At 43.6% G+C, this 12299-nt stretch overlaps 1 protein-coding gene across 31 annotated transcripts in view; it reads left to right on the plus strand.

The window, feature by feature from the left end:
* CSGALNACT1 (chondroitin sulfate N-acetylgalactosaminyltransferase 1) overlaps positions 1 to 12299 on the plus strand; it is a 327875-nt gene that overhangs the window by 241477 nt on the left and 74099 nt on the right. The window lies entirely within an intron of this gene.

Consider the following 12299-nt stretch of genomic DNA (forward strand, 5'->3'; position numbering starts at 1 on the left):
AAATTGAGGTTCAGATTAATTGAATAAATTACCTAAGATTGCTCAGTTACCAAGTGATAGAGCCAGGGTTTGAACCTGGGCAATCTGGTTCCCATAACCTCTAGGTTATATTGTACAAGACTCTCACAGCACTTGAAAACTAATGAGATGATGGGCACAGAAGAACAGGCTACTGTTAGTTTTTGTTTGTGTCTAATTTTGGAAGAAAGCAGCCTAAGTTTAGTTTCTTGGAAAATTCATTAGTGACTTCTTATTGGTGTTTCCCTTGTTACGGGGACAAAATCTACTAATAATTTGGGAGAAGAAATAACTTTAGAGGGCATCCAGCTCTTCCCCTTGTTTCTGGAGAGAATCAACTTTAAGTTCCCAGATGTGTAGCTGTGTCCATGTCACCCCACTCCCAACTTTGGTTATATCGCCACCCTCTTGTCAGGCAAGACTCCCTTTAGTTCATATCAGTCATATCACTGCTATTTACGCCTGTTCTCTTTGGACACGTCACCGTCTTATGATTTTTTTCACTTTTTATATGAACCGTAAATCCATGCAATTTTGATATAGAATTTTTTTACTATACGTAGAGCCAGGTAAAGAAATCTTTTACAAGATCAAGCTACTGGTTGTTGGGATTTTTGTTCCTGTTGTTCATCATTTATATGAGGTATTAAAAATGCCTAGCACATTTGGCAGCTAGCAAGTATAAGCACATGGTTAGTACTGGGTCAGAGTTCAAAATATCATGATGTTGCGGCATCACATTTTATAGTGCCCTGGAGTTTATGAAACATTTCCACACACAGTATCTTACTAGCTGACACCCAGGGAGAGCCATTTAAAAAAAAAAAAAAACAATTGTTATTCGTTAAAAAACAATCCTGGTTGCCACTTGCCCAGGAACTGCCCACTCACGAAGCAATTTCAAAAGAACTTGATTACAAATCAATGTCTGTAATTTGGGATGTTTGCCCTTGTGATTTTTCATCTGCATTCATATTTGAAACCTCTGTCTGCTTTTTGTGTGCAATATCTTCATACGCAAGGCCCATTGTTCTTAGCAGTGATGCAGGCCTCTCGTCCCAGAATTTCTTTGCTCAGAGATACAACTGCTTTCTGTCAGAGACGCTGTGATCCTAGATACTGAGTGTTGCTTTCATGTGTGGCACACAGCCTCTGTTTTAAGGCAGATCAACCCACACGTATCTTCCAGATTTGGTGAAAGTCTGGTCAGCTGCTTTCCTAGGATGACAACTGATGTGCTGAAGCTGGAACAAGTATGGGAATTCTTGGTGTTTAAAGGAACGATTATAAAAGCACATGGAATGCTTCAGGGTGATAATGGTTTTGCAAAGCTTCAAGCTGACTATGAGGCAGGTGGCATGGTGACACGAGCATGGGGAGCTGTGTGGCTTTGACCAAGACCCTTAAGCCCCATTGACACTTGGTTTCCTCCTCTTTCCTTAGAGACTGGACTTAACATCCTCCAAGGCACTACCCACCCCAGCCTTCTGCAAAATGCAGAGCACTGCTTCAACGTTTTTTCTTAACTTTGCCAGGCAACCATCCCTGAAGGGTCCTCTGCCACCCACTGTGCTGGGTGACCAGGACATGCCACCAACCCTTTGGGATTCTCCTCTACAAAAGGATTATCAGGCAGATTATCAGGTGTGGACTGATCGTGGCCACTTCCTAGGTGCCATGGAGCTTGCAGAGGGAGAGCACCAACCACATTGATGACTATCTGTTATCTGTATTAATGTAATTATTTTCTAGCTCTGAAACAGAGGGAACAGCATGTGCCTCCCTCTTCCCTTCCCTAGATGTGATGTTGGCATTGACTTTTGTGTTGGTTTCTTACATAAGAACATGACATTTTTTTTTTTTATAAGTATCTGGGAAAAGAAATTAAAGTAGAAAAGTGTGATCCAATTCTGTGCCTTAGGATGCCTACATATTTATCTCCTCAAGTGAACAGAAAATCTTTATGTTTGTGGTTCAGCTGCTCCTTCAGTCTGGGATGTACAGACTCCTTTCTAAATCTGAGCGGCATAACTTCTGGCTTTGACTTCATACTTTCAGTCGAACTCTTGGACAAAAATCTGACGTGGTTCTGTAAAACAGTTCAGCCTTCCAAGTTATTCTTTTACAATCCAAGTGGCTGAGAACATGAGTCTGTATGAGGCGTTTGTTTTGTCTGTCCCCGTGGGATTGCGCTCTGTTACCCCCACCAGCTTTTGTGGATTAGTGGTGACTCAAGTGGCTGAGACACTGACAGAGTTTGGGGGTGAGGTGGAGCCAAGCCAGTGATCCACAAGATAATGAAGGTTTTGAGAGCAACATGGATTTAAAGCGAGGGGCACAGAAATCACTATAAAACCTTAGTAGCTCTTGTACAGTAAATCCCGACCTCCCGTGCTCCACAACCTGCAACTCGTGCTTCCTGGGAAAGAAAGCTAAGGCAAGGAGTGAAGCTAGAGTGTTTGACTTCCGTTGTTTGTGTCTCACTGTAACCTCTAAGGGATACCCTGTGCCCACTTGGGTGAGTCAAGTCCATTTCCAGGTCCTGGGCACTTAGAGAGCAGGTACTCAGTGAGGAGAGGAAGTGGGCTCTTTCCTCCGTGTGCATTTCAGCCGTAGGCCTCTCTGTCAGCGACTTTGGGACTTGGGGTAGGAGAGGGAAGGCAGGCATGCAGATGCATTTCTGGCCATCTTGGGAGAGCACCTGAGGATCTTGGTGCAGCAATAGGGGAGAACTGGGGGGGATGGGCGGGAGAGTCTGCACAGTGGGACGGGTCTGACCTGTTTGGGATGCGGGGAGATGTGCTGGCAAGAGGGATGGCAGAAAGACTTCAGGTCCTGGGGTGGGCCTCAGTTCTCAGCCAGCATCTCCAGCATATCCAGGGAGTGAGGCCGTTAGAAGTCAGGCCAGCCCTTCTGACTGGCTCTCACCTCACCACGCCCCGCCTGGGGCTCACTTCTGAGTTCTGAGTAGGCCTGGTGGGAGAGGAAGTGGCCCATCCTTGGGTTCTGCTGGAAACAGGAGTCCAGCCCCTGTCAGGGCAGGTGCCAGAGCCCCAAGCTACAGTAAATGCTCTGCTGTTGTAGAATAGTTGGAAATTCTTAATAATTTCAACACAGGGGGCCTTTGGTTCTCATTTTGTCAGAGCCCTGCACACTGGGTAGCAAGTCCCACCTCCAAGGCTGAGAAGACAGGAGGGAGGCGTAAAGGGGAGACAGAATTAGGGGCAAGCTGTGCAGCTGGCCTTTGCTAGGGGTCAGCTCCATGGACCCTCACTGTGCAGAGACACATGGAACCGTGTTTTCTGTCACAGAACTGCAGGAACTGCGAAGTATGACTCTGTGCGGTCTTGTCATTGTGCTCATGCCAGGCAGCTTTGTTCCCAGGGGAGTTTTTCAGAAGTTGGGGTTGTCACTGCTCTCCTGCCTTGTGTTTCCTGTTAAGAGGCAACGAGAGCACTTGTGAAAATGGGGAGATGTCCAGGATGGGCAAATGTGGCTTTAGGGGGACCAGGGAACAAAGGCTTAGCAGAGAGAGGGCCTGAGCTGGGGCCTCATGTGAAGGAAGGATGTGAGCCTAGGCGGGGGTGGGGGGGGGCGTTGGGGGGAACACAGCCCAGGAGCACCTTCCTGGGACATGTGGCCAGGGCTGCTGCTCACACTTCACCCGCTCAGCCCCTTTAGGAAGGAGGCGGGGTCTGCAGAAAGGATTGTAGCTTTTTAGCCAGACCCCTGGTTTATCCCATGGGGGCATGGTGGGGCCTCACAGCAGGGGAACCTACATTCATGCATAGGATGCCTGCTGTTGGGACGGAATGTCCTCAGCGTTTGGGGTCCGGAGAAGGAGGGTAACGGTGGGTCTCAGGCTTGAGGGACCTGGTTATGTACATGGGGAGGCCCAGCACTGAGGGGTCGAGGGTCAGTAGGGGGTACTCTTCGGGATTGGTGCTGAGCGCAGGCTAGACATTCAGGGGAGATGCCAGCGGAGGCTGGATGGGAGCCCATCCCTAAAGCCAACAAGGGATTCCCTGAAAGGGAAGAGGAGACCAGGGGAGGAGTACCAGAAAGCAAGCAGGCTCCAGAATAGGATTGGTGTCTAGGGTTAGTATGGAGACCAGCGTGGTCAGCATGCAGGACCCGAGGGTCACCAGGGGCGGGGTTCATGAGAGCCCTGAGCTGTGAGCATAGGGGTTTAGCACAACTGGGATCATCTGGATCTGGAGTTGGGAGGTCTGACCTTCCCAGGAGGCAGTGAGGCCAGCTCTTGGGCCCCAAGTATCCCTCCTTGTCCTGCTTGCAGTGGTCCTCAAGTGCTTAGGCAGTTCAGCATCTTGGAGGTCCCTGTGGTCAGGGGTGGGGTCTATCCCACTGCTCTTATGTCTGTGCACTGGGTACTACTTCCAACGGTTCCCACACATCAGTTTACTTAATCCCCTCTTCCACCAGACAGGTAGACCTGCTCACGATCTCTGTCCCACATCAAGGTCCCTCCTCTGGTGGGTGTTGGGGCCAAGAATCCAGACGTCTCGACCTTGGTACCTCAGCACACCGTGTCTCCCCTCTGGTGGCCTCTGACCCAATGCACATGCTCCTCTGGCCCTGGGATGAGATGGGGAATCTTTTAAAGACACATCCAAGGTGGTCAGACAACCTTGGGGGCCCTCCACCTAGTGAGTAGTACAAGACTGGGGAGAAGTTCTAATAGGAAGAGAAGGGGAAACATGAGTTCCTGGGGCGACCAACAGACACAGGACCAAGCGTGCACCCAGCTGAGGGCAGACTGACAGCGTCTAGGAGCCATTAGCACAAACAGAGGTATTTAAACTGCCCAGATGTGCGAGTCTTCTCAGAACCACTACAGCTTTGTGGGAGGGGGTTGAAAAGAGGAGTGAATACTGACTTCAGAACAGCTCCTTGAAAACTGCTGAGGAGCCATTTGGCGCGTGTATCTGTTGTGTGAAAGAGAGGGATTACTTTTCGTTTGAAAATGTATTTATTTGAGAGAGAGAGTACATGGAGGGTGAGAGAACCCCAGCAGGCTCCCAGGCCCCCAACATCCTGACCTGGGCTGACGTCAGAGTCAGACACCTCACTGACCCAGGCACCCAGGCGCCAATTACTTTTTGATCCTAGTCTCCCAGACACACTACCTTCCTTGGGTGCTCCTGACAGATGCCACGGCCATCCCCCCTGCTGTTCTCCACTGCCCTTCCTGCCACTCCCTCCAGCCCCATCCCCATTCCTCAGGCCTGCTCTGCCTGCCCTGCCCGTCCCACCCCATCCCTGTCCTTGGGCCTGGCCTGCCCATCCTGATACCCTGTCCTCGGGCCTGCCCTGCCCGTCCCACCTTGTCCCTATCCTGGGGCCTGCCCTACCCCAATACTCCCTCCCCAAGAGCCCTCCTTAACCAGGGAAACCTGGGCTCCCAGCCTCTCTACCCCGTGTCCTCTGATCTGTAAGATGTTCTCTGAAATCTGTTCTCACTCTTTCCAAAGTGGTGGACTGTGTGGTGCTTTCTCCACCTGGTTTTAGAGCTCTCCCCTAGACTTGGCCCAACTTTAGGGACGACTTCTAGTGACAGTTGCAGCCTGCACAGCAGTCTTTACTATTAGGGAGCCAGTGGCAGGAGCCTAAACGTCCCACTGCACCAGGGTCCACCTGCCTGCGGGATGGGGAGCCAGGTCCCTGACCCTTCCCACCCCTGGGGTGCAGTGTACTCCTGGTCGACCCAAGTCACACCCTGCTCAGCTCGCAGCTCCAGTCTGGTTGTGGACAAGGCACAGTTAGTATGTAGCAAAGAAATTGCTCTACACCTTTGGGAATAAAAGCATGTTTATAATCCAAGGTCAGCATGATACTCACTTTACAAATCTGCCCTGCTCTTAAAGTTCCATTGTAAATTAGATGTTTGGATTAGAGGATATTTTCCATAGAAGTAATACTGTAAAATAGTACTTGGGTTCCTTGGATAGACCAGAAATCTGATTTAAACTCCAAATTCAAACAAACTGGTGCTGGCCAGAGAGGAGGCTGGAGGTGTGGCAAAAAAGGGGAAGGGGAATGGCAGGTGTACAGGCTTCAATTTGGAATGAATGGGTCACAAGGGTGGAAGGTGCAGTAGAGGGAATACAGTCAAGGGTATTTAGTAGCATTGTATGGTGACCAGTGGTGGCTACACTTGTGAGCATAGCATGATTGTGTGGACTTGTTGAATCTCTCTTGTATGCCTGGAACTAAAGTGACATTGTGTGTCTGTTATACTTCAATTAAGAAAGGGAAGTCATGTTCCCAGATTTTTTAAATAAATAAGTAAAAGCAGAATAAAAGCCAACTAAACTCCAAACTCAAGAACACAAATGCTAGAGATGAGAGTGAAGTGAGTGTGGAGAGTACTTGAGAAAGTTATTTTCATCTTCGGTTCTACACATTACCACCAGTACCTTCTAAATGTAGTTCCTAATAGTAAAGCCATTTCCAAGACCTTATTTTGAAATATTTTACAGTTAATAAAGAGTTGCAGGAATGGCACAGAGTTCCTGTATATCCTTTACCTTGGTTCCCTGATGTCAATGTTTTATGTGACCATGGTGCCATGATCAAAACGAGGATGATGACACTGGTACAGAGCTATCAGCTAAATTATTTCTAGGTTTTGTTTTGTTTTTAGTATTTCTCCTCTGCGGGGGGGGTCTCTGAGCTTCTTCCATCTGTGGTTTGGTGTCTGTCATTCATTTTGGGGAATTCTGAGCTGCTGTTTCTTCAATTATTCCTTTGCTGCATTCCTGCTCTCTTCTTCTGGAATTTCAGTTATGTGTATGGCAGGCTGCTTGACATTGTCTCCTGGCTCCTGATGCTCTATTTCTTTGTTTGTTTGCACATTTTTACTCTTTGTATTTCAGTTGGGTAACTTTAGTGCCCCACCTCCAGTTAACTGATCTGTCCCTCAGCAGAAAGAGGGTTACTCCTGAGCCCATCCAGGGCATTCTTTATCTCTGTTACTATATTTTTTAATTTCTACATTTCCATTTGATTCTTCCATTTCCCTGCTGAAATTCCCTGATTGCACATGCTGTCCACTTTTCCCACTGGAGCCTTTGACATATTGATCAGAGCTATTTTAAATTCCTTGTCAGATGATTCCAGCATCTGTGTCATAGCTGATTCTGGTTCTGATGCTCATTTTGTGTCTTGGATTTTTTCCTGCCTCGTAATTTTTGTTGAAAGCCAGACATTTTATGTACCTAGTAGAGACTGATCAACGCTCCAGGGTGTTTGTCCCTGGAGATGGCACACTTCTCCTTCTCCTGGGCCTTTAGTGTGTGTGTGTGTATGTAGGGGGGACGGAGTCCATCTAGTCAGCAGTGGGGCTGGGTTTGAGATTTGTTGTTGCTGTGGTTACCCTCAGCACCATAGCCTTCAGATTCCTGTCATGATGCCTTATGCTTGGGGCAGAGGTGGTTTTGCCTGAGCATCCTCTGCTCAGCCCTGCAATTTAGGTCTTCCCTTCGCATCTCAGAGAAGGTCTTCTGGTGCTTCTCCCCTGTCCCATCCCAGCAGTTCTGTTACTTGTTAATTCAGGCATGTTGACTTAGCCCTGTAGGACTGTGGGGCAGTCGCTGGTGTTCTGACTAAATCGAGATCCTACACAGGCACCATGTTGCTAGGTCTCGGGATGTTCTCCCGATCCACCTCCGGGAATAAGGCTTTTTTGACTTCTCCCTTCTGCTAGCTGCAGTGAGTTCCACAGCTCCCTGATGGCGAGAATGTTGATTGCCCTTTCACCACCAATAAACTTTTTGTTCCATGAAGAGGAGGCAGGAGAGAATGGGACAGGAGGAATTTCTTGTCTCTTCCCATATGGCTACTGCCCTCTCTCCTGGCCTGAACCACATATATGTTTTCTGTCTTTTGTTTTTCTTTTTTAAAATTGATGTATAACTGGCGTGCAATATCCTATTAGTTTCAGGTGCACATACATTACAAAATGATCCCCATCTGTCACCATACAAATTATCACAGTATTATTGACCAGTTTCCCTCTGCTGTGTTAACACATGGAAGTTAACACATCCCCATGATTTATTTTATAACAGGAAGTTTAGGGACACCTGGGTGGCTCAGCAGTTTAGCGCCTGCCTTCAGCCCAGGGCGTGATCCTGCATCCCAGAATCGAGTCCCGCATCGGGCTCCCTGCATGGAACCTGCTTCTCCCTCTGCCTGTGGTCTGCCTCTCTCTCTCTCTGTGTGTGTGTATGTGTGTCTTTCATGAATAAATAAATAAAATCTTAAAGGGAAGTTTATATCTCTTAATCCCCTTCATCTGTTTTACCCCTCTCTCCACTCTGGGAGCCAACAGTTGTTTCCTATGTCTATGAATATTTGTTTTGTTTTGTTTGTTTTATTTTTTAGATTCCACATATAAGTGAAATTACATGGTATTTATCTTTCTTTCTCTGTCTGACATTTCATTTAACATAATACCCTCTTGGTCCATCCATGTTGTCAAGAATAGTAAGATTTCTTTTTTCTTATGGATCTGTATATTTGTATGCCACAATTTCTTTATCCATTCATCTATTGATAGACACTTAGGTATTTTCCATATCTCGTAAATAATGCTGCTGACATTATTTACATGGGGGTGTAGACAGCTCTTTGGTGGTTTTATTTTCTTCTGAAGTAGAATTGCTAGATTGTATGGTAGTTCTGCTTTTAATTTTTTGAGGAGTCTCCATACTGTTTTCCATAGTGGCTGTACCCATTTATGTTCCTGCCAGCAGAGTACAAGGGTTCGCTTTTTTTCCTCATCCTTGCTAACACTTGTTATTTTTGTCTTTTTGGTAATCGCTAGTCTGACAGATGTGGGGCGATATCTCGTTGTTTTGATTTTCATTTCCCTGATGATGAGTGCTACTGAAAATCTTTTCATGTGCTTCTTGGCCACCTGTATGTCTCCTTTGGAAAAATATCCATCAGGTTCTCTGCCTATTGTTTAATCTTTTTTGTTTTTTGATATTAAGTTGTGTAAGTTCTTTATATATTTTGGATATTACTTCTTATTGGACATATGATTTGCAAATATCCTCTCCCATATAGTAGGTTGCCTTTTCATTTTGTTGATGTTTTTCTTCACTGTGAAAAACCTTTTTAGTTTGATATCTCATTTGTTTTTTATTTATTTTTTAAACTCAATTAGCCAACATATGGTACATCATCAGTTTCAGATGTAGTGTTCAGTAATTCATCAGTTGCATATAACACACGGCGCTCATTACATCATGTTTGTTTATTTTAGCTTTTGTTGTCCTTACCTGAGAATACTGGTATTGTTTAAGACTAATGTCAGAGGGTTTACTGCCTGTGTTTTCTTCTAGGAGTTTCATGGTTTCAGGTTTTACATTCAAGTCTTTAATCTGTTTTGAATTTATTTTTGTACAAGGTGTAAGATAATGGTCTAGTTTCATTCTTTTGCACACAGATGTTCAGTTTTCCCAACACCATTTATCTTTTACACATTGTATGTTCTTGCCTCCTTTATCATCGATTAATTAACCATATATGTGTGGGTTTATTTATTTATTTATTTATTTATTTATTTATTTATTTATTTATGTGTGGGTTTATTACTGGGTTCTCTATTCTGTTCCATTGATCTATGTGTCTGTTTTTGTGCCAGTACCACACTGTTTTGATTACCATAGATTTGTATTATGGTTTATAAGCAGGAAGTGTGACACTTTCAGCTTTTGTTCTTCTTTCTCAAGATCGCTTTGGCTATTATTTGGGGTTTTTCATGATTCCATACAAATACTAGGATTATTTGTTCTGGTTCTGTGAAAAATGTCAGTGATTTATTGATGGAGATTGCATTGAATCTGTGGACTTCTATAGGTGGTATGGACATCTTAATATTAATTAATTCTTCCAATCTATGAACATGAACTATATTTCCATTTATTTGTGTCATCTTTAATATCTTTCATCAATATCTTATAGTTTTCAGAATACAAGTTTTTCACCTCCTTGGCTAAATTGGTTAAATATTTTATTCTTTTTGATGCCATTGTAAATGAGATTGTCTTCTGAATTTCTCTTTCTGATAACTCCTTATTAATGTATAGAAAGAAATGTAACTGGTTTATGTAAGTTTTGTAACCTGCAAATTTACTGAATTAATTTATTAGTTCTAATAGTTTTTTGGTGGAGTCCTTATGATTTTCTATATAAAGAGTCATGTCATCTGCAATAGTGACAATTTTATTTCTTCCTTTCCAGTTTGAATGCATTTTGTTTATTTTTATTTCTTTTTTCTTCCTTTCTGTTTTTTTTTCTTTTGCCTTTTATTTATTTTTCTTGCCTAACTGGTGTGGCTAGGACTACCAATATGATATTGAAAAGTGGCGAGAGTGGGTTTCCTTGTCTTATTCCTGGTCTTAGAGGAAAAGCTTTCCATGTTCTACCATTGAGTATGATGTTAGTTCTGGATTTGACATATATGGTCTTTATTATGTTGAGGTATGTTTCTTTTATACCCATTTTGTTGAGAGTTAGTTTTCATTAAGTGGCTGTTGAATTATGTTACATGCTTTTTCTGCATCTGTTGAGATGATCATATGACTTTTATTCTTCATTTTCTCAATGTAGTATATCATGTTGATTGATTTGCAGATATTGAATCTTCCATGAACTAAATCCCATTTGATCATGGTGTATGATCCTTTTCATGTATTATTGAATTTATTGAATTTACTCATTTTTTGTTGAAGATTTTTGCATTTATGTTCCTCAGGGATAATGGCTTTCTTTTCTTTTTTTTTTTTTTATGATCTTGTCTGGTTTTAGAATCAGAGTATTGCTGGCTTCACAAAATGAGTTTGGAAGCATTCCTTCTTTATCAGTTTTTTGGAATTATTTGAGAAGGGGATAAGTACTAATTCTTTAAATGTTTGGTGGAATTCATTTGTGAAGCCACTGGTCCTGGATTCCATTTTTAAATTACTGATTCAGTTTTGTTACTTGTAATGTGTCTGTTCAGATTTTCTATTTCTTTGTGATTCAGTCTTGAAAGGTTATGTGCTTCTAGGAATTTGTCTGTTTTTTTCTAGGTTTTTCAATTTGTTGGCATATTTCAATTTGCTGGTAGTAGTCTCTCATGATCCTTTGTATTTCTGTGCTGTCAGTGGTGACCTCCTCTTTCATTTCTGGTTTTCCTTATTTGGGCCCTGTATGTTTTTGTCTTGATGAGTCTGGCTAGATGTTTATTAAATTTATCATTACTAATAATCAGCTTTTAGTTTATTGATCTTTTCTATTGCTTTTTGGCCTGTATATCACTTTTTTCCACTCTGATACTTATTATATTCTTACTTGTACTGACTTTGGACTTTGTTTATTCTTCATATGAACACTTTAAGGCTCTTTCTGATTTTTTTAAAATAATAAATTTATTTTTTATTGGTGTTCAATTTGCCAACATACAGAATAACACCCAGTGCTCATCCCGTCAAGTGCCCCCCCTCAGTGCCCGTCACCCATTCACCCCCACCCCCTGCTCTTCTCCCCTTCCACCACCCCTAGTTCGTTTCCCAGAGTTAGGAGTCTCTATGTTCTGTCTCCCTTTCTGATATTTCCTACCCATTTCTTCTCCCTTCCCTTCTATTCCCTTTCACTATTATTTATATTGCCCAAATGAATGAGAACATATAATGTTTGTCCTTCTCCAATTGACTCATTTCACTCAGCATAATACCCTCCAGTTCCATCCACATTGAAGCAAATGGTGGGTATTTGTCATTTCTAATGGCTGAGTAATATTCCATTGTATACATAAACCACATCTTCTTTATCCATTCATCTTTCGATGGACACCGAGGCTCCTTCCACAGTTTGGCTATTGTGGACATGACTGCTATAAACATCAGGGTGCAGGTGTCCCGGTGTTTCATTGCATCTGAATCTTTGGGGTAAATCCCCAACAGTGCAATTGCTGGGTCGTAGGGCAGGTCTATTTTTAACTCTTTGAGGAACCTCCACACAGTTTTCCAGAGTGGCTGCACCATTTCACATTCCCACCAACAGTGTAAGAGGGTTCCCTTTTCTCCGCATCCTCTCCAACATTTGTGGTTTCCTGTCTTGTTAATGTTCCCCATTCTCACTGGTGTGAGGTGGTATCTCATTGTGGTTTTAATTTGTATTTCCCTGATGGCAAGTGATTTTTCTTTAAGTATTCAATGAAGTTTCTAGAGAAAGAGCCTGCAAGAGAGTACAGAGTTCTCTACTTTTTT

This window comes from Canis lupus, chromosome 15 (assembly GCF_048164855.1).
Source record: "Canis lupus baileyi chromosome 15, mCanLup2.hap1, whole genome shotgun sequence".
Taxonomy (NCBI): domain Eukaryota; kingdom Metazoa; phylum Chordata; class Mammalia; order Carnivora; family Canidae; genus Canis; species Canis lupus.